This window comes from Ursus arctos, chromosome X (assembly GCF_023065955.2).
Source record: "Ursus arctos isolate Adak ecotype North America chromosome X, UrsArc2.0, whole genome shotgun sequence".
NCBI classification, from domain to species: Eukaryota; Metazoa; Chordata; class Mammalia; order Carnivora; family Ursidae; genus Ursus; species Ursus arctos.
Window position 1 is genome coordinate 119,869,008 of NC_079873.1, and position 23,231 is coordinate 119,892,238.

The following is a 23,231-nucleotide window of genomic DNA, read 5'->3' on the forward strand; positions in this document are numbered from 1 at the left end:
CGGGTAGGGACTTGGACTGAACTATACCACTAGCTTTCCTGCTTCTTGAGCTTGCATGTGTCCTAGTGTGGCAGAGCTCAGCCAATTCCTATAATAAATGTCCTCTTACGTATCTTTATGTATACTATTGGTTCTGTTTCTCTGGAGAAGTCTAGTACACTTTCTCACCCATCATATCCAATTAATCGCCCTGTCCTGTCGTTCTACCTCATAAATAATCTCTCAAATCTACCCATCTCTGTATTTCCTTTGCTTCCCCCTCTAAGGTATTGCCATCTTGGGGTGCCTGGCTGGCTCAGTAGAGCATGCGACTTTTGGTCTCGGGGTCACGAGGTCGAGCCCCATGTTGGGCATAGAGCTTACCTAAAAGCAAAGAAACCAAAGAAACACAAAAAGTAGGTATTATCATCTTACTTAGAATTCAATAGAAATTCTAACAGAAAATTGGTCATGTCACACCCCATTGCCATGCTATGGACTGAATGGTGTCCTCCAGCTTCGTCTCTCTCTCTCTCTCTCTCTCTCTCTCTCTCTCTCCCCCCAACCACCCCTTCCCTACCCCGGGTTGCCTCATCTTTCCATTCCTCAAAGACTTTATATTCTCTCTCTTATCCACACTTCTCCTTCTGCCTGAAGTTCTTCCTGCCAGCTCCGGCCTTTAACTGAAAGCTCCTATTCATTTTTCAGGTCCCAGCTTGGACATCACATTCTCTGGTTCCCTAAATCAACCCCAAGTCCAGGCTCGATGCTCCTCCCAGATGTTCGCACACACACACCCTGCGTTTCCCCTATTACACTTTATGGCAATGGTCCATTTATGTCTCTGTCTCCTCTGCTAGACTGTGAGCTCTCAGAGGGCAGAAAGCATGTCTATCTTATTTATGGTTATTTCCCTCCCCTATCTTCCCACAGTGCTTGATACAGTAAGTGCCCAGTAGTCATTTGTTGAGCGTATTCTTGATCTCCAGAAATTCATTAGTTCTCATCTGGGAGAGCTTTTTCTTTCTTTTAAAGATTTTAAAAATTTATTTTAGAGAGAAAGAGGGGGGAGGGGCAGAGGGAGAGAGAGAATCTCAAGCAGACTCCTCATTGAGCATGGAGCCTGACACCGGGCTCCATCTCACGTTCCTGAGATCATGACCTGAGTGGAAATCAAGAGTTGGATGCTTAACCAACTAAGCCACCCAGGCACCCCCCAAGGAGAGCTTTTTTACACACGAATTCAGATGGTGCCAGTGGTAAATTTAACTTCATAAAAGAAAAAAAATAAAGGATTGGCTATCTTTCATCAGCAGTGAGTATAATGGTATTACCTAGCTGTACCAATTCAGATATACAGATCAGAATGAAGACTGCTGCAGGAGGCCGGGTGGAGGGGAACAAAAAGAAAACAAAACACCCTGCATTGTTTGAATTTAGACAGTGCATCTAGGAAACCGACCCCCCCTCATATTTAAGCATTCCTTTAACGGTGTTTACTCAGTGGCTATGGTTTCCTTGATTTAGCGGTGGTTGTTTTTTTCCCCGTGGTTTAAAATACCTTCAGCCAAAGTAGCAGTTATGAAAACTCCCAACCAGATGTGTTCTTTCCATAATCTGAGCTCTTCCATAAACCCCTTCGAGGGTTCTCATTATGATACCTAATGTTGCAATGATAAGGTTGCACGACTTACCACCTTCCTACTTTGTCAGCTCCTTGAGGTCAGGGACTGTTCTCTTTCAGTTTTGTAGCCCAAGCTCCTAGCAAATGCTTAATGTTCAGTAGTATCTAGGGCACATTTATTGAATAAATGGATGCAATAGTTAAAAGGATCTGCCTTGTGAGCAATCGCTTGCAGCTCAGGCAGAGGCCAGGATGAAACAATGTCTCAGGCTCTGCAGCATCTAGTCTGCTGGTGCCCGCTCCTGCCAGCAGCCATTCCTCTCTAGATGTTGTGCACAGCTCCTATTTATTTAATTGGTATTTAACTACATCGAAAGAAACAAACATAGGTGAATTGGACTTCATCAAAATTAAAAGCTTATATGCTGCAAAGGACACCAACAAGGAAGTGAGATAAGACCCCACAGAATAGAAGAAAATATTGGTTAAGTCCTTTATCTGTTAAGGATTGAGCATCCAGAGTATATAAAGAACTCTTACAATGCAATGATAAAAAGACAACCCACCCAGGGGTGCCTGGGTGGCTCAGTTCGTTAAGCGTCTGACTCTTGATTTTGGCTTAGGTCATGATCTCAGGGTTGTGGGATCGAACCCCATGACAGGTTCCACGCTCAGTGCAGAGTCTGCTTTCCTTCTCCCTCTGCTCCTCCTCAACTCTCTCTCTCTCTCTCTCTCAAATAAATAAATAAAATCTTTAAAAAATAAATAAATAAATAAATAAATAAATAAATAAATAAAACACAACCTATCCAATTAATACATGAGCAAAGGACCTGAAGAGACATTTTCCCAAAGAAGAGACACATATTTCCAACAGGCACCTGGAAAGATGCTCAACATCATTAACTATTAGGGAAATGCAAGTTGGAACCACGATGAGCTACCACTTCATACGTACCAGGATGGCAGTGATCATAGTAATAATAATAAAGGTTGGCAAAGATGTGGAGAAACTGGACTTCCCTGCATTGCTGGTGGGAATGTAAAATGGTGCGGCTATTTTGAAAAATAGGCTGGCAGTTCCTCAAACAATTTTTTTTAAAGATTTTATTTATTTGAGAGAGAGAGTGAGTGAGTGACAGTGAGAAAGAGAGCGAGAGAGCACACAAGCTGGGGGAGGGGCAGAGGGAGAGGGAAGAGAACAGACTCCCCACTGAGCAGGGAGCCTGATGTGGGACCCGATTCCAGGACCCTGGGATCATGAACTGAGCTGAAGGCAGATGCTTAACTGACTGAGCCACCCAGGTGCCCTGGTTCCTCAAACAATTAAACAGAGATCATATGACCCAGCAATTCTATTCCTGGGTATGTACCCAAGACAAATGAAAATGTTAACACAAAAACTCATAGGCGAATGTTCATGGAAACATTACTTATAATGTTATAGTAGCTAAAAAGTGGAAATAATCCACAATATATACGGAATTCTTGTAACGCAATAGCAAAATACCCAATAGCCCAATTAAAAAATGGCCAAGGACCGAACAGACATTTCTCAAAAAGAGACATCCGGATGGCTAACTGGTATGTGAAAAGGTGCTCAACCTCATCATCAGGGAACCACAAATCAAAACCACAATGAGCTATCACCTCCCACCTGTTCGAATTATCATGATCAGAAAGACAAAAGGTAACAAGTGTTGGTGGGGATGTGGAGAAAAAGGAATCCTTGTGCACTGTTGGTGGGAATGGAAATTGGTACAGCCGTTATGGAAAATAGTACAGAGTTTCCTCAAAAAATTAAAAATAGAACTACCTTATGATCCAGCACTCCTACTTCTGGGTATATAGCCAAAGGGAATGAAATCAGTATCTCAAAGAGTAATCTGCCCTCCCATGTCCATTGCAGCACTATTCACAACAGCCAAGATACGGAACCAATCTAAATATCCATTGACAGACGAATGGATAAAGAAAAAAAAAAAAAAAAACCAGAGATACAGTGGAATATTATTAGTCTTCGAAAAGGAAAATCTTGCCATTTGTGACAATATGGATGAAACTGGAAGACATTATGCTAAGTGAAATAAGCCAGATGCAGAAAACCAAGTACTGGATGATCTTACATGTGAAATCTAAAAATGTCAAGCTCGTAGAAACAGAGAGTAGAATGGTGGTTACCAGGCAGGGGGGGTGAGGAGGAAATGGGGAGATGTTAGTCAACACAGGCAAAGTTTCAGTTTTGTAAGATGAAAACATTCTGGAGATCGAATGTACAACTATATGACTATAGTTAACAACATTGTACTGTATACTTGCAATTTGTTAAAGGGGTACTTTTTTTTTTAAAGATTTTTGTTTTTAAGTAAACTCTACACCCAACGTGGGGCTTGAACTCACAACCCTGAGATCAAGAGTCGCCTGCTCTAACGACTGAGCCAGCTGGGTGCCCCGAGGGGGTACATTTTAAGTGTTCTCAGCACACACACAAAAGTGATAACTATGTGAGGTGATGGATGTGTCAGTTTCATTATAATAACTATTTCATATTGTATACTATGTCAAATCAAGTTGTACATCTTAAATACAAGTCGAGAAAAATGTAAAGATGTATACAAATTAGACTACCAATAAAAAAAGTGGAAACAACCCAACTGTCCATCAACTGGTGAACGGATAAACAAAATGTAGGATATGCTCCCAATGGGATATTATTAAACCACAGAAAGAAATGAAGTACTAACACGTGTTACAGCTTGGATGAACCTTGAAAACATGCTAAGGTAAAGAAACATGTCAAAGAGGCGTGCCTCGGTGGCACAGCGGTTAAGCGTCTGCCTTCAGCTCAGGGCGTGATCCCGGCGTTATGGGATCGAGCCCCACATCAGGCTCCTCTGCTGGGAGCCTGCTTCTTCCTCTCCCACTCCCCCTGCTTCTGTTCCCTCTCTCGCTGGCTGTCTCTATCTCTGTCGAATAAATAAATAAAATCTTAAAAAAAAAAAAAAGAAAGAAACATGTCAAAGAGGATCGCGTAGGCTGGTCTGAGTGCAGTGGTGTTTACAATGAACTGATCACAGCCAGTTACAGATTTCTTTGTTCCTTCTCCACTCCCACTGCTTTGCTTGACTAGGCTTAAAAAAAAAAATCGGGGCACCAGGGTGGCTCAGTTGGTTGGGTGTCTGCCTTCAGTTCAGGTCATGATCTCAGGGTCCTGGGATCGAGCCCGTGTCGGGCTCCTTGCTCAGTGAGGACTCTGCTTCTTGCCTCTCTCCCCCTGCTCGTGTTCTCTGTCTCAAATAAATAAAATAAAATCTTAAAAAAAGATCATGTAATATATTATTCCATTTATATGAAATGTCCAGAATAGGCATATCTGCAAATGCAGAAAGTAGGTCAGGAGTTAAGGACTCACTGCCTAATGGATAAGGGTTTCTTTCTAGGGAGATGAAGTTCTAAAAGTCGATGGTGGCAGTGGCTGTACAACCTTGTGAATGTACTAAAAGCCACGGAATTGTAGAATTCAGGAGGGTAAACTTTATGATATGTGAATTATATCTCAATAAAGTTGTTATTTCAAAAAAGGGAAACAAATATGTTTCCTCTCACCCCTATTCACTTCCAGTCTTTGTCAGTGCTTACACATGTATTTATTTGTATATTTATAATCAGTGAGTGCCCAGTATTGTGTGCCATGTTTTTTTCACTTAACATCATTCCACATCCATTCCCATGTGTTGTATTAACCTAGTTTATATGTTTGTCAATTTAAAAATAAAATTGAATCAAAGTGTAGCAGATATGATACACAGAAAAACGCACAAATCATATAAGTTGGTGATTTTTCCCAGAGTCACCCATCTACTTGTCGTTTTGCGTAGCAAAAATGACGTGCATCATGGTGCGTATTATACTTTGCTTAGCTATTTCCCTATTTGGGGGGACCTTGTGAGTTGTTTTTGACGCTTCAAAATTGTAAATAACAATGCTAGGATCAACTTTATATGTGTTACTGCCCAACATATAGAGAATAACCCAGTTATTTCTATATTCTCCAAACCAAGATTAACGGATCAAAGTATGTCAAATACTTGTAGACCACTTTTTCTGAAAATGCAAATTAATTTCTAGTTCCACGAGCCATATGTAACTGTACCGAACTCACCACAGCTTCACAAACATTAGGTTTTCTCGTTTTAATCTCTACTACCCCAGTTACAAGGTGTATAATAGCACTTTACATCTGTTTTGATTTCTACTCTGTCACTGGCATGGTGACTGTTCATCTGTGGGGTAATTTTTTGTCTGTAGTTCTCGTGCAGAAGCTCCCCATCTCCTTTGACCACTTTTCTAGTAGTATCTGAATGTCGAGTTTGTGCCTTTTTCTCAATTCCAAATGTATTTTAACAGCGTGATCTCACCGATCATGTTTTCACATTTGTGTGTCCATCTTGCGGCTTTTAAAATATTTGTTTTATTTATGTAAATTGAAGTATAATTGACTATGCTTTATTTTATGTTACTGCAAAGATGTCTATTAAAATGTGATAAACGATAGCCTCCATTTATCTGATAAATCATTTTCCCTCTTCCACAGCTGGGATAAAAATGTGAGTGCATTCTCTTCTTAATGTTTTTATTATACTTCAGTCTTTCATTCACTTCGGATTTATTTTACTCTATGATTTAAACTATAGATCTAAGTTATTTTTATTCATACTGAAATCCATTAATTAAGTAGTGATTTCTTTTTCTCTTATTGTTTCTGGTTTGCCAGATGTTGAGTTATTAAATAACCAATTGTATTCTGGAACATTAATATTTCCTTGAGCATTTAAAATCCAGGTATACGTATTAATGATTTGTTTAAAAATCTTAAAAGAATGAGTCTACAATAACTGTGCTCTTTCAGAAGAATTCTTCTGACAACTTGTCGAAGTCTATAAAACTGCTTTCATTTGTATGGTGTTAAATTTATGTGCAAACATAGCTATCTTTTTTTTTTTTTCAAACATAGCTATCTTTACAATATATGGTCCCGCAAGTATTATTTCTTCTTGGTAAATAGCATCATTTATTCACGTCCTTTCTCTACCTCAGTTGGTATTTCGTCATTTTCTTTTAGTGTATTTTTTTTCTCTCAAATTAAGTGAATGACTATTTAATATGTTGCCATCATCACAAATATCCTTTTTCATTATATTGTTTAGCTTGGTGTCACTCTTATTAGGAATGCAACTGACTTTTGTCATTTATCTTCTATTATATTACTTTGCTGAATATATTTATTTAATTTTTAATGAATTTTGCGTTGATGCCTGGGACTTCGTTATATAATCCTGTCATTTGAGAGGAGTGATATTTTTATTTCTTCCTTCCATGTACTTATAACTCGTTTCATTTTCTTCTTCAATCTTATTTTATTACCGAGTTAATTAAGACTGATGAGAGAGGCACCCTTGTCATATTTATGTTTTTAATTGAGTGTCTCTACTGCATCTGGCTCTTGATTTTAGGTGCATATAACGATCCTGTTAAGAAAGATACCTTTTTGTATGTCAATTACACTTCAGTAAAAAAAAAATTATATAAGGGAGTCCTCAACTCTCTTTTCACACCAGACATCATTTGTAGAATAAATAATTTACCTCAGGATAAAAAAAGAAAGAAAGAAAAACTTCCACGCCTTTTTATTTTGTTTAACCGATGGAAGTTTTGAATTTTGAGAATTGTCTCCTCACCGTCTTCTGAATATCAGGCCTCGGCTCAAACAGCCCCAGAAAGGCCTTCCTTCATAACTTTATCTAATGTGCCCACTCACCTCTGGCCGCGCTCTATCACGTCACTCTGTCTTATTTTCATCAGAGCACTTGTCACCCTATGAGCTCTTCTGGTTAGCTTTTGCCTCACTGGCTTCCCTCCCCCGTGAGAATGGAAGCTCCAAGAGAGCTGGGCTTTTCGCCCGTCTCCTTCACTGTTGTATCCCCAGTGCCTAGAATAGTGCCAGATACACATGAGGCGGTTGATACATATTTTTTGAAGGCATAAATGGATATAACTTTATACTTTATCCATTGAAGTGGTATGTGGAAAGTGCTTCTACGGTTATAACATTTTTGTACCTAGCTCATGGCAGTTTGGTTGTTTTCCTTCTGTTACGATATTTAGAATTTTAGTGTTCATAGTCATAAAACTAGCCTGTAATTTTCTTTCCTGATATTGTTGTTTTTGAGTATTTAAATAAAAACCATATTTGCTTCATAAAACAAGTCTGGTAGTATACCTTTTTCTATATTTTTACTATTTAACTTACTGATTGTTTAATAGAAGAATTGTTTCTTGGAAAAATTCTCCAGTGAATCGATCAGAGCCAGGTGCCTGATTTTACATTATTTTCTTTTATTTTTATTTATTCTTTAATTTCAGCTTTATTGAGGTATAGTGCCTACACTATTTGAATATTCCTTTTTCTGTCATTTCCTCTCTGAATAGTCTATTCATATTAACTTTCCTGAGTCATAGTTGGTATCGCATATATTGTGTAGGTCCTCCTTCCTAGCTACTCAGTTACCACTTTCATTAGCACGTAGCTGTGAATGATAATAACTCACCCAATTTAATCTTTAACTCATTCAACAAATACTTTGGAATCATTGCCCTAGTGCTGGCGGCGCAAAAAAGAGGAAGCTACAATCGGACCATAGTCTGATTGTAGAGTGTGCTAGTTAGTCTCTGTCTGTGGCCCCCTTAATCCCATCCCAACCCACTCTTCTGCTCTTCTCTGTGCTCTGGGAGTCTTTCTACAGACTCAACCATCAAGGCTCTCCTGCCCTCTGGCTTCAGTCAGGATTTCATCTTTGGGAGGTATGGGAGGTTGGCATATTTATTCTCCCGGCTTCCTGTCTTCTAGGCTGTGTTTTGATGGCAGCTTCATTCTTCCGTCTAACGCCACAGCTCCTGTCAGGTAGCCCCTCTGTTATAGCTCCGGTTCTTGCCATGGTCCCTGTTAACCTTAAACAATAAAACTGCCACTTATTTTACCAGCAAAAATGGGTTTATTTGGGAGTAGCAGAGAATTACAATCTGGGAGGAGCAAGTTATGGCAAAACCATAAGTGAGTCTAAATAAAAAAGGAGAAGACGACTCTTTTATGGACAAAAGGGGGCAGGTGGGAGGGCTGTTGTAAACAAGAAGTCCATTGGAGTAAACTGGGAGTTCCAAGTATAGTGGCTTCTCATTGGCTGAGCTGTGACCGTCTTTCATTGGCTGGGCTGTTGCCGGGGGGAGGAGGAAGCCTTCCTTCCTCCTGCTGGGATGGTAAAGCAGTATCCAAGTGCTAGGTAACTTTTCCTGTTGGGTCTGCAATTGACTATGAGTGGTAGGGTGTGAGATCTCTCCCTGCCCAAACTCCCAACTCCATTTTAGTGAGGTTTCCTTTTATTGATTGATTTTCACATCCCCTAACATCATTTCTGCTCCTTGTCCCTTGGGGCCAGGGTGGTATTGACTTGCTGCTGCTAGCCCCAGAGCGCTTCAGCGTCCCTTGTTAGTTCCTTTAACCCTGTGGGCATTATTGCAAACAGTCCCTTTATTAGTGTCCAGTAAAACCTTTTGGAGTGTGCCATCTGTTTCCTGCTGGGAGCCTGGCTATTATAAGGAGACAGACAAATAAATGTATAATTAAAATATAGTACAAAATGTGTTTTAATAGAGATATACGTGGGGTGCTATAGAAACAGAGAAGAGGGGCATGTAATCTCAAATGTTTTGAATTTCTCTTCTATGTGTTGTTAAATTGCTTTTCTCATCTCTGATTTATTATGTCGGGGTTTTTTCTGTCTTATAAATCACTTGATCAAAAATTCTGTGAATTTTTTGAAGAAACAGCTATTAGTCTGTTAACCAAATATTTCTTTGTATCTTTTCCATTTTGCTTATTTTTATTTGACTTCTCTATTTCTATATTTTGGGTGGTTGCTTTATTTCCTTTTATTCTATTTTTTAAAAGATCTTATTTATTTATTCGAGAAAGAGAGAGCAGGGGGAGGGGCAAAGGAAGAGGGAGAGAGAGAATCTCAAGCAGACTCTGCGCCAAGCACAGAGCCTGATGTGGGGCTCGATCTTACAACCCTGAGATTATGCCCTGAGCTGAAATCAAGAGTCTGCCGCTTAACCCACTGAGTCACTGGGCACCGCTATTTCCTTTTAAAGGGCTTTAGTTCATCATGTTTCTCTCACCCTCTCTATCTTACTTATTAATACAGGCATTTACAATGACAAGTTCTCCTTTAAGTACTAAATTGGCAGCATTCCATATATTATGAAATTCTTTATTTATGTTTTCATTTAAAAACATTCTGTCATTTTGTATTCCATTTCCTCCTTGACTTGGAAGGAACCTAAGAGAGTCTTAAAACTTCGACATTGCTGTTTATTATTTAGTTCCACTCCTGCAATATATTTTTAATGTTATTTCATTATAGCCTGAGAATGTGCTATGTAGAACTTTTTTTATATTAAAAAAATGAATATTTGCATTTTCTGTGTATGACGGGCTTTAGCTACGTGTCTGTGGTAACTAAAAATAAAGTGTTTTCTACCACTTGATCATGAAGTGATCTCCATGTGCTAATGCTATACAGCCTTGTGAGGCTCCTTCAAAAAGTCATTCCAGCCCCTGCTTCCCTCCCCAGGTGCCACAACTTAAAGGGAGATCCCTGGAACATACCCTCTTTTTTTTTTTCTTTTTAAGAGACCTGAACAAAGAACTAATCTGACTCAAACTTTAAACCTTGTCCTGTTGTTGTTTGGTTGGTTTTTTGGGGGGTAAGGGGGTGCTTTTTTGTTTTTACTCTCCTAGCCACTGACTTTGTTAGTCCCTTTCCATTGTGCCTTGACTGATTCTTAGGAATGAATGAATGAATGCTTCTTTCTTCTCTCTGACAACTTTAGCTGCTTCCTTGAGTTGACTTCAACTTTAGGCCACTTCAGGCAACGTGTCTCCTCGTTGCATCTGCCCTTCAGCCTTGCAGTGAACTTACGGACAAATGCCTTCTCCGTTTCTATGTTTGGCTTTGTTTCTTCTTTACCTTTTTATGACAGAGGTGGCTAGCTGGTCCATGAAAAACAACCCTGTTCCCTCTTGCACAGTGTGGAATTGTTCCTGGGAGGTGACCGTAAAACCAGGGACTACATTTCCCAGTACCCTTTGCATCTAGGCGTGGTCCGTGTTCTCTCCAGTGGACTGTGAGCTGATAGGGACTGTGTCACTTCTAGGCCAGGGGGCCTCTGAGAGCTGGTGGAGTTTTTCCACTCTTCCTTTCCTCTTCTGATGGCTGGGAGCAGAGGACTCTGGGATTCTATGACCATGATAGAAACCCAGAATGGAAGCGATTTGGTTTCTTAATTATTATGAAAGAAAGCTGCCCGCCAATCAGGAGCATGCGCATTCTACTCTTAAGTCAGTGAGAAACTTCTAATGTGTTAGGCCACTGAAATGCTGGGGTTTATTTTTATTACATAAGCCGCCATCACCCTATATACTGTGGACCATCTTACCTAAAATATTAAGATTGCTAATTCAATTTAATTAAACTCTTCTGATATTTCTCTCAGTTGTATTTTTCAATATATGTTGTTGCTTTGTACTTGGGGACATAAAAATCAAGAATATTAGGTTTTGTTGACTTGCTTTTCATTTTCATTTTATTTGTCAAAGTAATCTTGACACCCAACATGGGGCTCAAACTCACAGCCCTGAGATCAAGAGTCACACGTTCCATCGACTGAGCCAGCCAGGCCCCCCTGGTTTTATTAACTTTGTATTATGGTTTCCTTGTTCAATCTCGCATTCTTTTGCTATGATATCTATATTGTATGATTAGAAATCACCGTTTTATTGGCATTTGTATCAACTATAACAGACCTTAAACCAGCTCTTAACTTTGAATCAGTTCATGTATTTTTATTTAAAATACGCCTCTTGGGCACCCGGCTGGTTCAGTTGGTAGAGCATGAGATGCTTGATCACAGGGTCCTGAGTTCAAGCCCCACGTTGGGTGTGGAGCCTACTTAAGAAAATAAAATACATTTCCTTTTTTAAAGAAAGATTTATTTATTTATTTTTAGAGAAAGAGAGCACAAGCAGAGGGGCAGAGGGAGAAGAAGAGAATCTCAAGCAGACTCTGTGCTGAGCATGGAGATGATGCAGGGCCTGATCTCATGACCCTGATCTCATGACCTGAGTCAAAACCAAGAGTCAGACGCTTAAATGACTGTGCTGCCCAAGGTGCCCCATTTCCCTTTTCTTTCTTTAAAGTAAGCTCTACACCCAACATGGAGCTTGAACTCATGACCCCAAGATCAAGAGCCACATGCTCTACTGACGGAGCCAGCCAGGCACCCTTGTCACTCTCCTTTCCAGAAGAGAGTTCAACCCATATATATTGTTCTTATAATGGATACTCTGCCAGCGGGATATACTAGGTGTGTGACCTTGGCCAACTTTTCTTCTCCCCCTCAACCTCAATTTTCTTATCTATTAAATAAGAACCACATATTATAGGATTGCTGTGGGAATTAAATTAAATCAAAATCTGAAACAGCCCTGTTGGACTGTGTTGACAATTTGCTTTAGTTTTTCTAGAACCTAAAATATATTCCTTTCCAAAAGAAACTTCAATTTGTTTGGATCCGTGTGAAAATAGCTCCAATTCACATAGTTTTACATACATTTTTCCATTGTGATTTTTTTCTTCTCTAGAATGTGAGGGACAAGATTTCTAGGCATCCTTTAAGTATTTTGTAAAGATTTTATTTATTTATTTGGGAGAGAGAGAATGTGCACGTGCATGAGTGGAGGGAGGGTCAAAGGTAGAGAGAGAGAGAGAATTCCCAGCAGACTCTGTGCTGAGTGCCCGTTGCCAGGCTCAATCTCATAATGCTGAGATCATGACCTGAGCTGAAATGAAGACTTGGACACTCAAGTGACTGAGCCACCCAGGCGCCCATTAAATATTTGTTTAATTTTCCGTGGACAGCTCAATAATGCCATCATCTCAAAGTGGAAATAGTTGATATTGTAGGTAGCAGGATTTGAACCAAGATCTTCTGACTCTTAAAGCCAGAGCTCTTTCTAGGGCATTAGGATTGCTAGTAGAAGATGAGGCAATAACGTCTCTACTCATCTTTCATTACCACCACTATTAAAACAAAGCCACAAAACCAGTGACCGTTTACATAACTCAAAAAAATCATGAAAAGTGTGGTAGGTAGTTTAGCACCATTGAAGTTTGATTGAAATCTGAGATTTTTCCCCCTTCAATTAACTTGGTAATCCCTAGATATAATCACTTTTTAGATGATTAAGAGATTTGGAAACAATGATGCAAGATAAGTTATAGGAGAGATGACCTTATAATGCTGCTGTTTCATTATATAATTGTCCTAAGCCGGAATGCTGGTGGCACCCAACAATGCTTTGTTGTTCTTAGAAACTTTGAGAGAGTAACTCTGGCATACCATGTTCCCCTTCCCAGAGAAAATATAGCTTTCAATGAGCAATCCAATTGTGGGTTCGGAAGAATGTTTTCTGGGGACAGAGAATGAGTATCCAGTGTTGTGGTTTTGCAGGGAGATCCATAATTGTGTGTTCCCAAGGGAAGAGGTTCAAGAAGGGCATCTCAGAGGGAAATTTCAGCCCTTCTCTGTGTCTCAAGTGTGACCATGGAGCTGAGAGGTAGATGTATGAGAGGGGAGAGCCAGGCCTGATCATTGAGTAAGGTCGTCTCTTGCATGGTCTGCTTTGAGGGGCAGTGGAAAAGTCTCCCCCTCACTCCACACTGCCCCCTCCCCACTGATGCTGGAAATGTCATCTGAGCACCCTTGTTTCAGCACTGCCATCTTTGAGGAGGGTGCTGTTGTGAGGAGCACCGGCTGATGTATGGAAGTGTTGAATCACTCTACTGTACCCCTGAAACTAATATAACACTGCATGTTCTCTAGACTGGAATTAAAAAAAAAATAAAGTAGGGAAAAAGAAAAAGAATACAAATACAAACCGCCCCAATACCACTACCCATTAAGCTACCAGCTCCTCCATAGGAATGAGTTTCTCAGACCCGTTTCCTTTTCTTTCCTTTCAGAAGCAAGCTTTGGTTGCTTTGGGAGGCAGGGTGGGTTGGGAAGGCAGAGCAAGCTTTTACCTGCCTGATTCACATTTTCCCCAGCCATTTTGGACCCAGTTCCCTTGACCTTGTTAGAAAGCCCTTTCACACATCATCTGCTCCACAAAAGCTTGAGTTCCTGGAGACTCGGGTCTCCACAGGAGCCCGGGAGACCTTTGTAGGAGTTAATCTTTGGGGTTGCGTGGGTTCAAGGCCCTCAGTGGGCCTCGTGTCTGGGAATGTGTGGGGCTGGGGAGCTGGCGGTGGAGCTGCTCCTTCACAGGCCAGACCTGCCTTTCCAGTCCCTCTGCTGCTTCTCCACAAAGGGAGCCCCCATGGGAAGAAGGTCTCCCCTGGAAGGAGCTGGCTGATGAGGAGGGGAATGTGCCAGGAAATGGAAGACAAATGTTCAAATTCCAAAGGGGAAGGGTGGAGTTCGAAAGGAAACCACTGACTTATGTATATGATTTCATGTATAGAAGAAAAAAATGTTACCTGACTCACAGCTGGCGGAGGGGAGAAAGGAAATGGGGAAACTGTGAGGGGCAGGGACACTCTTCTGTCCTAGCTGCTGAGAAACGAAGGCAACTGGCCTGTGTGGGTTCCCTCACGGTTCCTGAGGCTCACGTCCTCTTGGGCCATTAGTCTCAAATCATGAAGAATGGAGAGTTGAGCTTTGCTATTCTCCTCACCTCTGCCTTCAGTTCCCATCCGGGACCCTTTCCTTTCTCTCCTGTCCCTTCTCCTTTCAGCATGATGAGCTGACTGCTTCTGAAGTGTCTCTAGTACCTTAAGAAAAAGAGCCAAAGGCTTCATTCAAAATTTAGGGGTGACAGGGCTCCTGGCTGGCTCAGTAGTGTGTGCAACTCTTGATCTCAGGGTCATGAGTTCAAGCCCCACGTTGGGCGTGGAGCCTACTTAAAAAAAAAAACAAAATTTAGGGGTGACATTTTCAAGTGGCATCTTTCCCAGGGGAATTAGCTTTTTTTTCAGAGGACAGTGGAATCAGAACAGATTACCTCACCTCGAGGCCTGACTCTAACCGAGGAATTTCAGAACAGGTGGGGATGGGGCTCAGTGTGTCTGGAAGGGTGGGGCCTGGTCTAGAGAAGCTCAAGGAACAGTCCAAGAGTTGCTATCCCAGGAAGAGGGAATTCTGAGCCATTTTCCAGCCCACGACTCTGTGTCTTGGGCTCTCTACCACCCCCCAGAATGCACCTCTCTGGCATTCTGGCAACAGCATCCAGGCTTTCTTTCTGTCTGCTCCCTTCAGGGTACATAATGATACTTCAGGCTGAGGCTGTATTTGAATGACGTCCAAATAGTCGGCCCTGCCTTCAATCAGAATTCAGACAAGCAGGAAAACCCTGCAAGCCTCACCTGTTTGTGGTTAATCTCCACCAACCAGAGAATGAAGAGTAACCAAATGAAGGGGAGAGTCTGCTAATCCCCCCTTTCCCAGGCCCAGAAGCAGAGAGAGCCGAGAAGAGAAGGTGGCTTTTAATGGACTCGGAGAGGCTCCTAAACAAATGTCAAGTTTAACATGAATGTGTTTAGAAAAGGCGCCCAAGATCATTCTTTTTAAATCTGTTTTGTAAACTGCCAACCGGCGGGCCTCCCAGGGTCATTTTCCATTTGTTGGGTCTCACAGATGACAACTGTCCCTCAGAGACCCCCGGGACAGCTGGAAATACCCTCCTATTGATAAGAGAAAAAAAAAAGAGGAGTCGTGAGAAGAGAAGCTTAGAGCAAGAGCTAAATGTATTCAAAGACAAAGTAAAATTAGGAGTCAGCCTGAAAAAACATATGGCTTGAAAATGACCATTCCAGCCTTCATCGGGGAGTGCTGCCCTCCCTCCCCCGGCCCCTTCGTGCCTCCCTGCGGAACAAAACAGGGGTTCCCAGGCCCCGTATTCAGGCGATCATGTGAATCAATTGCCTTCTTGTTTGGTGAAGAGAGTAAGCCATTATTTACAGTTGTCTCTCAGGAGCCTTTGGGAGATGCAAAATAATTGTAGTTCCCAGCAATGTGATGAAAGTGTTAAAAGAAATGCCCCCTTAGCCAGAACAGAACAGAAAAGTGAAGAAGTACTTGATTCCAATGGGAATTTTTTATTTTTTTGTTTACTTTTTTATTTTTATTTTTTTGAACATTTTATTTATTTATTTGACAGTGATAGAGACAGCCAGCGAGAGAGGGAATGCAAGCAGGGGGAGTGGGAGAGGAAGAAGCAGCCTCCCAGTGGAGGAGCCCGATGCGGGGCTCGATCCCAGGACCCTAGGATCGCGCCCTGAGCCGAAGGCAGATGCTTAAAGGCTGAGCCACCCAGGCACCCCTCCAATGGGTGTTTAAATTGGAAAAGCTCACATAGGACTTTCCAGCCAAACAAAGGAGGCGACTTGAGGGACATCTTTAAAATACATTGTTAAAGCTTGTTGGAGCAAATGTCTTTCTTAGATTTAGGGAATCGCTTCAGATTGGTGTCCCCAGGGCTGGCTGGAGCCAGGGGAAGCCCAAGCCCTGTGAATTATTGGCCTGGCTTGCATCTGGGAGGAGCCTAGCTTTAGAGTGGGCCCTTCTGGACCCTTCCAAACATACAGCGGCTGCAGGAAGGTAGTCTCCACCCAGGCCTATGCAGCCAAGAGAAAACCTGGGGGCACTCATGAGTGAGAAATGGGGAAAGGGAAGAAAGGCATGGGAAAAACAAGAGGATAAACATTCCAAAAGGCATGAGAAGAGCCCCCAGAGAATTCCTGTTTTTCCCTAAATCTACTACTTGAATTTTAAGTGCATGTGGTTTTTTTCCCCCTTCTACAATTTCTTCATTAAAAACGCCGGGGCAAATCCCTTTGCTGCGGACCGAGTTCAGGCTCGTCAGCTAGAGAGCACACCTGCATCAGGGTGGGGGAAAGCACATTTCCTTTCCTCTCAACATTTGTCTTTTATTTGAGCAAATCAGGAAAGGGAATTCCTCTCAACCCAACTGACTGGAGGAAAGAAGACCACTGGGGCAGAAAAAGAAAGACGGCTTGTCTGGCAGACACTGAGCTGAGCTTCTAGACAACGCCGTCCTCTTCTTTGGGTGACATGACCTTGGGCTAGCCACTTCCCCTCTGGGGGGGACTTCGTTTCCTCGTTCTGAAGACAGAGAGGTGAATCATCTTTAAATCTTCCCAGCATTCAGTAGGTTTGCATGGAGAGTGAGCTCTTCAAGAAGATACCAAGAGTGTGAACCGATTTGCATTCTGGGCCAGCTAGCGTCTTAAGTAGTCTAGCTTGGTTGTCTTCTCAAGGAGTCCCCTCACAAGCAGTGGTGTATGTAGTCATTTTAGGAACACAGATGGTTTTTAATCGACTGCTATTCTAAATGAGTCGTTAGTGCATCCCTCGGCGTAATTGGGTGCCAACAGATTGCAAACACATAGGACTGGTACAGGTCCAGCGTGCATCTGGAGCATGGGCCTTGGAGGTAGGCAGATCCGAATTTGAATCCAGGGCTCTTTGTGCCTCTTACTGGATGAGTGGCCTTCGACACATGACTGGATCTCCCTCCCTAAGCATAACGCCTCATTTGCCCAAAGGGTTGTGGTAAAACTCTCCTTCAGTTAGAGCAAACACAAAATGAGGCACTAACACAGTGCCTGGGACATAGGACTCAAGCAATGTGGCTGCCATTGGTATTTGCCTGGCTAATATCAAGCAATCATTTCTGTTTGCCATGGTGTGTGGTAAGAAGGTTCTTTCAGCATTGAGTTTGCTGTCGGGTTCTCTGCCTCTCTTCTGCTTTCCCTCTGGCCCTGTCCATCCCTCTCTCCGCCTTGTTTTCCTCTCTCTCCCTCTTCCCCAACCTTTCTATTTTCCTCCCTCCCCTTGTTCTCTCCCCACCTCCCTACTCCTCTACACCCTCTCTTACAAGCAGCTTTTGTACTGCTCTTGGCTGCTTTCCTGGTTCAGTCTAACTCAGGATGTGACCTTAATGTTACTAACAATACCAGTTCACTCCCACAGCCCACACTGTGAACTTTCCCCGAAACAATTCATTTTATCCTCACAGTCCTAAGAGGTACACGAGTATCCCCGTTTTACGGATGCAGGCACAGAACACAGAGGGAGATTAAGGGACCTGAGCAAGGTCAGGTAACCACTGAGTGATGGAAATGGGATTCGAGCCCAGAGAGTTTGGCTCCAGGACCTGGGTTGCAGATCTGTGCTCTTTGTCGCGACAGGACGCTGCCTCCATGAAGCAGAGAGAGGTGAGACTCGTGTGTCTCCACAGGTGGCCCAAACCATGAACAACGCACTTATGATAATCGAATAGAGTTTGACCGTGCACGCTTCCAGAGGCAGTCATGCACTAACAGTTGGACCGTTGCTGCTGTAGGTCGTAGCGGCAGGGAGGGAGGGGCAAGGTAGAGTTGCAGAGTCCTGTGGTGTGTGGGTAATGGTCCCAATGAGAGTGAAAATAGCCCTGCGATCCAAACCTTCCCCAAGTTGCATTCCTGAGCAGGGCCCTAAGAGCTCATTCACAGGCACCGTGAAGCTGAGCTTTCTACTTCCCAGGCATGTGTGTCCTTGGTTGTCACACCTTGAAGGGACCTTGCCCTTCCTGTGGCTGTTGAGGTGGCAAAGGGTTCTTTTCCCACCAGCATTAACAGCTTTTAGTGGGTCTCTTATACCACCCAGTCAGTTTCCTCATCTGTAAAATGGGAATTTACTCACCTCCTTTGCAGGGTAGAGTATCTGTGTGGACTTAGGACAGGGAGTATAAAACACACTCAATACTACTCAAACCAAAAAAAGAAAACAAAACAAAATACTATTCAAGACTCAGTGTGGGTGCTCTTAACAGGCTTCCAAAACGATGGCTTGTACGTTTTAACATTTTTACTGGCCTACTTTATCCTCTGCCTGATACCGCCCCTACTCCCAATCCCTCGTAGAAATTCTGGCACTTGGGGAGAATTCCTTGCTCATCTGGGAAATATTCTTCTCCACCTTCACCAGCCCCTGGGACTCGGGAGAGTAACCTTTGACCTTTCTCTTTGGGGGCTTAATCTGAGCGTCTGCTCCCTCCTCCTGTGGCAAAGTGTGCGACCTTATGTCAGTCATTTCCCTTGAATGGGCCTTAGTGGTCCCAATATTAGATAAGAAGTCTGGACTTAGGGGCGCCTGGGTAGCACAGTGGTTGGGCGTCTGCCTTCGGCTCAGGGAGTGATCCCGAAGTTCTGGGATCGAGCCCCACATCAGGCTCCTCCGCTGGAAGCCTGCTTCTTCCTCTCCTGCTCCCCCTGCTTGTGTTCCCTCTCTCGCTGGCTGTCTCTCTGTCAAATAAATAAATAAAATCTTAAAAAAAAAAAAGAAGTCTGGACTTAGTTCATGGTGCACAATTCAGGGTTCCTGGAGGTTAAGGGGGGACAGACCTGTGTGCATCTGCTGTCTGTGCCAAAACTGTGCACGTGTCTTATTGGCAAGTTATGGACATCTTTAAACATGTAAGTTGCTGCAGCTTTGGGGCATTTTCCCATTGGTTAGTTCTTTAAATTGGTTCAAATTTCATCAGTTCTGTTCAATGAGTTGTTTCTTAGTATAAGAGTCCCTAATTTATCTGCTGATAGAACTTACCTTATTCATTCTCCAAATTCATTAACCTCCAAAAATAGAGTCAGGAATTGGAATTAGAAGGTGAGATTGATATTCCTTTGGCAGTAATTTTTTAACCCTTCGGTTATCTAACATAGTCAGGGGACAAGGAATTCAGGTTGTCTGATAAAGGGCTGGGGTTCCTCCATTTATAGAGAAATGGCTCCAGAGGAGAACTTCCCTCACGTAGGAGTGGGATCCAGGGTCTCAAGCACCTTACTCTCCACTGTGCCTCAGTCCCTTCTAAGCCCAGATACTCAATCCTGTAGGTAGACCAGTGGTCCGCCAGCTCTGGCGCACAGGTCAAGTCCGGCCTGCCACCTGTGTCTGTACACCTGTTTTGCAAGCTAAGAATGATCTTTACCTTTCTTTTTTTTTAAAGATTTATTTATTTATTTTATAGAGAAAAAGAGAGAGCGAGTGTGTGTGTGAGCAGGGGGAGGGACAGAGGGAGAGGGAGAGAGAGAATCCTCAAGCAGACTCCCTGCTGAGCACAGAGTCTGATGCGGGACTCGATCTCACAACCCTGAGATCATGACCTGAGCTGAAATCAAGAGTCGGATGCTTAACTGTGCCACGCAGGCCCCCCTCACCGTTCTAAAATGGTTGAAAAATCAAAAGAATACTATTCTGTGACACGTGTTACTGGGACATAGCACGTGCTCATTCCCACACGTGCTGTCTCTGGCGACCTCTGCACTACAACCGCAGAATCGATTCGTTGTGACAGGGCCAGTAGGGTCTGCAGACCTCCCAGCTGGCCTAGTCCCTGAAAAGTTTATCAGCCCCTAAGCCAGATCATCAGCCTTACCGTCAGAGTCTTGGGAAAAACTTTATGAAGACCCCAAGTCCTGGCTGCGTCTGTACTACCAGAACAAGCCTAGAGGGGGACTCGCAACCCCTCACTCCCGGCCCCTCCAAACTCGCCCCACTTTCCCTACTCCACCACAGATTCAAACCAAACAGGTCCAAGGCGCCAAGCACTAAACCTCTAACTCCTTCATATCCCTGGGTGGTCAGTTGTTTTGAAATGTTCTGGTTTGAGGCCCACAGGCAGACGGGAGGAAGCTTTGACCTGTGGAGCTCACCTCTGCCTTTGCTCCCAGAGGCAGAAGAACCGAGGGGCCACACTGCTCCAAGCGTCACTTTCTGCCCTGATTTGCATAAGGCAGCCTCACTGAACAGAGCTGAGTCATTCCCACAGCTTCCCAATGGCCAACGAAAGGGCTTCCACAGGGAGACGATTCCACGGTTGATTTGCTGACCTTTTTGCCTTGCAAAGCACGTGACTAAATCCCCAGCCGTGCCCCCATCCGTGGGCAGGCATAAAACCCTCATCCTTTCATGACCAAAATTCATTTTATTTCAGAAATAAATGTGGAGGTTTAGCAAAAGGCAGAAAAGCTGCTTCCAAGAGCCAAAAAAGCGATGTTATTTCAAAGAGCTTTCATATTCCTCTGGTGGCCGGAATGTGGGAGAACAGCGGGCAATGGCGTGTCACGTCCCCAGCACCTGCGCATCCCGCAGCCCCTGGCCTGTCTTGCCCTTTCCTTCTGGACTGGTTTTCTCTCCTCTCTCCACCTCTGCCTCTGCCCCTTTCCCTTTGTCTTCTTTTGCTTCCTTACCTCTCAGTCTGTCCTCTCCGGTCATCCCCTGCTTCCCATGTCCCTCTCTCCCGGTCCCCTACCCCTCACATGTCCATAAGATCAAATGGAAGAAAGTCTTTTAATCATTTGTAAATAGTATTTGTGGTTTCAACTCCTCATTTTATGCTATTTTATTTTTATTGTCTATGCTGTACCTTTCATTTCCATGACTTATAAACTCTTGATTTTAAAAGTAGTTGAGTGAAATGTCTTCTGTTTCTCAAACTAAACCAACAGACTCTGCTCACCCGTGTGCCTTGGTAACAAGGCTGACAGCTACCTCTAAGCTGAGCACTTACCGAGTGCTGAGCACCATGATAGGCACTTACGATGTTATTTTTTTTAAAAGGTTTATTTATCTATTTGAGAGAGAGAGCGCAACGGGGAGAGGGAGAGAGAGAATCTCAAGCAGACTCCGTGCTGAGTGCAGAACCCGGCATGGGGCTGGATCTCACCACCCTGACAGCATGACCTGAGCTGAAACCAAGAGTCGGACACTTAACCGACTGAGCCACCCAGGCACCCCACGCACTTGAGATGTTATCAACTCATTTAATACTCACAAGAGGAAATAGGTACTCTTATTATCATTCTCATTTCGAAGGTGAGGACATGAGACGCAGATGTTAAATGTCTTGTCGAAGGCCCTCCAGCCTGTATCTGACAGAGAGGTTGAAACGCAGGCAGTCCACTTCCCAAGTTCACATCCTTCACCATGAAACTTAACTAACCACCTGTGGGGCTAGATGGCCCTCAGTTCAAAGACGGCACAAAGGCTCCGCCATCGATTCCTCAGGCTCCCCTGCAGGATTTCATGTTTTGGGCATGTACCTCTCCCATGGATATAAAGGTCTACATTTATTTTCCCAGAAAGCATTGATAGAGATGAAGGGAAAGGTTGGGAACCCTCTCACTGCCTCCTCTAACTAAAAGGTTCCAATGTTTCTCTTATATTCAGCCTCCCCGTGCCCCACACTAACCCCAAGTAGAAGCCTCTCTTTTCTTTACATTTTAAAAACCTTTTCTATTTCACAGGAAACGAAAAAGACAGGGTCATCGCTCTCCTGTGGCATTTCCAGACTATTATCCCGTGGCCGTTGCTCACCAACCATGTTGATTTGGAAGCCTGGTGATATGATGATGATGATGGTAAAGAGACAACCTGGAGGGCAAACATTAGCCCAAAGTAATGGATTTCTTTTTCTTTTTTCTTTTTTTGAGGGCAGGAGGGGCAGAGGGAGACAGAGAGACTCCTAAGCAGTCTGCACGCTCAGGGCGGAGCCCAATGCCAAGCTCGATCTCAGAACCCCGAGATCATGACCTGAGCTGAAATCAAGAGTCAGACTCTTTACTGACTTAGCCACCCAGGTGCCCAAGGAATGGATTTCTTATGGCAGAAACATCATACTGTGTTTCCACAGAATATGTAGGAAACATTCTTCTTCTTTTTCCTAAAAAAGATTTTATTTATTTATTTGACAGAGAGAGAGAGACAGCCAGCAAGAGAGGGAACACAAGCAGGGGGAGTGGGAGAGGAAGAAGCAGGCTCCCAGCGGAGCAGGGAGCCCCATGCAGGGCTCGATCCCAGGACCCTGAAGGCAGATGCTTAACGACTGAGCCACCCAGGTGCCCCAGGAAACATTCTTCTTGGAAATAATAACTTACTGTTTACTGAGCATGTACTATGTGTCGGACTCCGTTCTAACATCTTTACATGTATTAGCTTATTCAGCCTTATTAAGATGCTGAGGACAACTTTGTGAGGAAGACTGGGTTACGGATGAGGAAAACAAGGCCCAGAGAAGTCAAAGGACTTGGGTAAAGTCACACAGCTGCTGCCTGGTTGAAATCCGGATCTGTCTCACTTTAAAGCTTGTTCTTAGAAAGCAAACTGCTCTATTGATGACCTTCCCATTATACCATGTAGATGAGCAACTCTTTTTTGTGAAGATTTATTTATTTGAGAGAGAAAGAGAGAGAGTAGGGGGGCGGGGCAGAGGGAGACAGACAGGGAAAGAAACAGACTCGCAGCTGAGTGCGGAGCTTGATGTGGGGTTCACTGCGGGGCTCGATCTCACGATCCTGAGATCACGACCTGAGCCAAAACCAAGACTCAGCCGCTTCCCTGACTGAGCCCCCCCTGGCGCCCCGAGATGAGCGACTCTGGCTCACAGCCACCT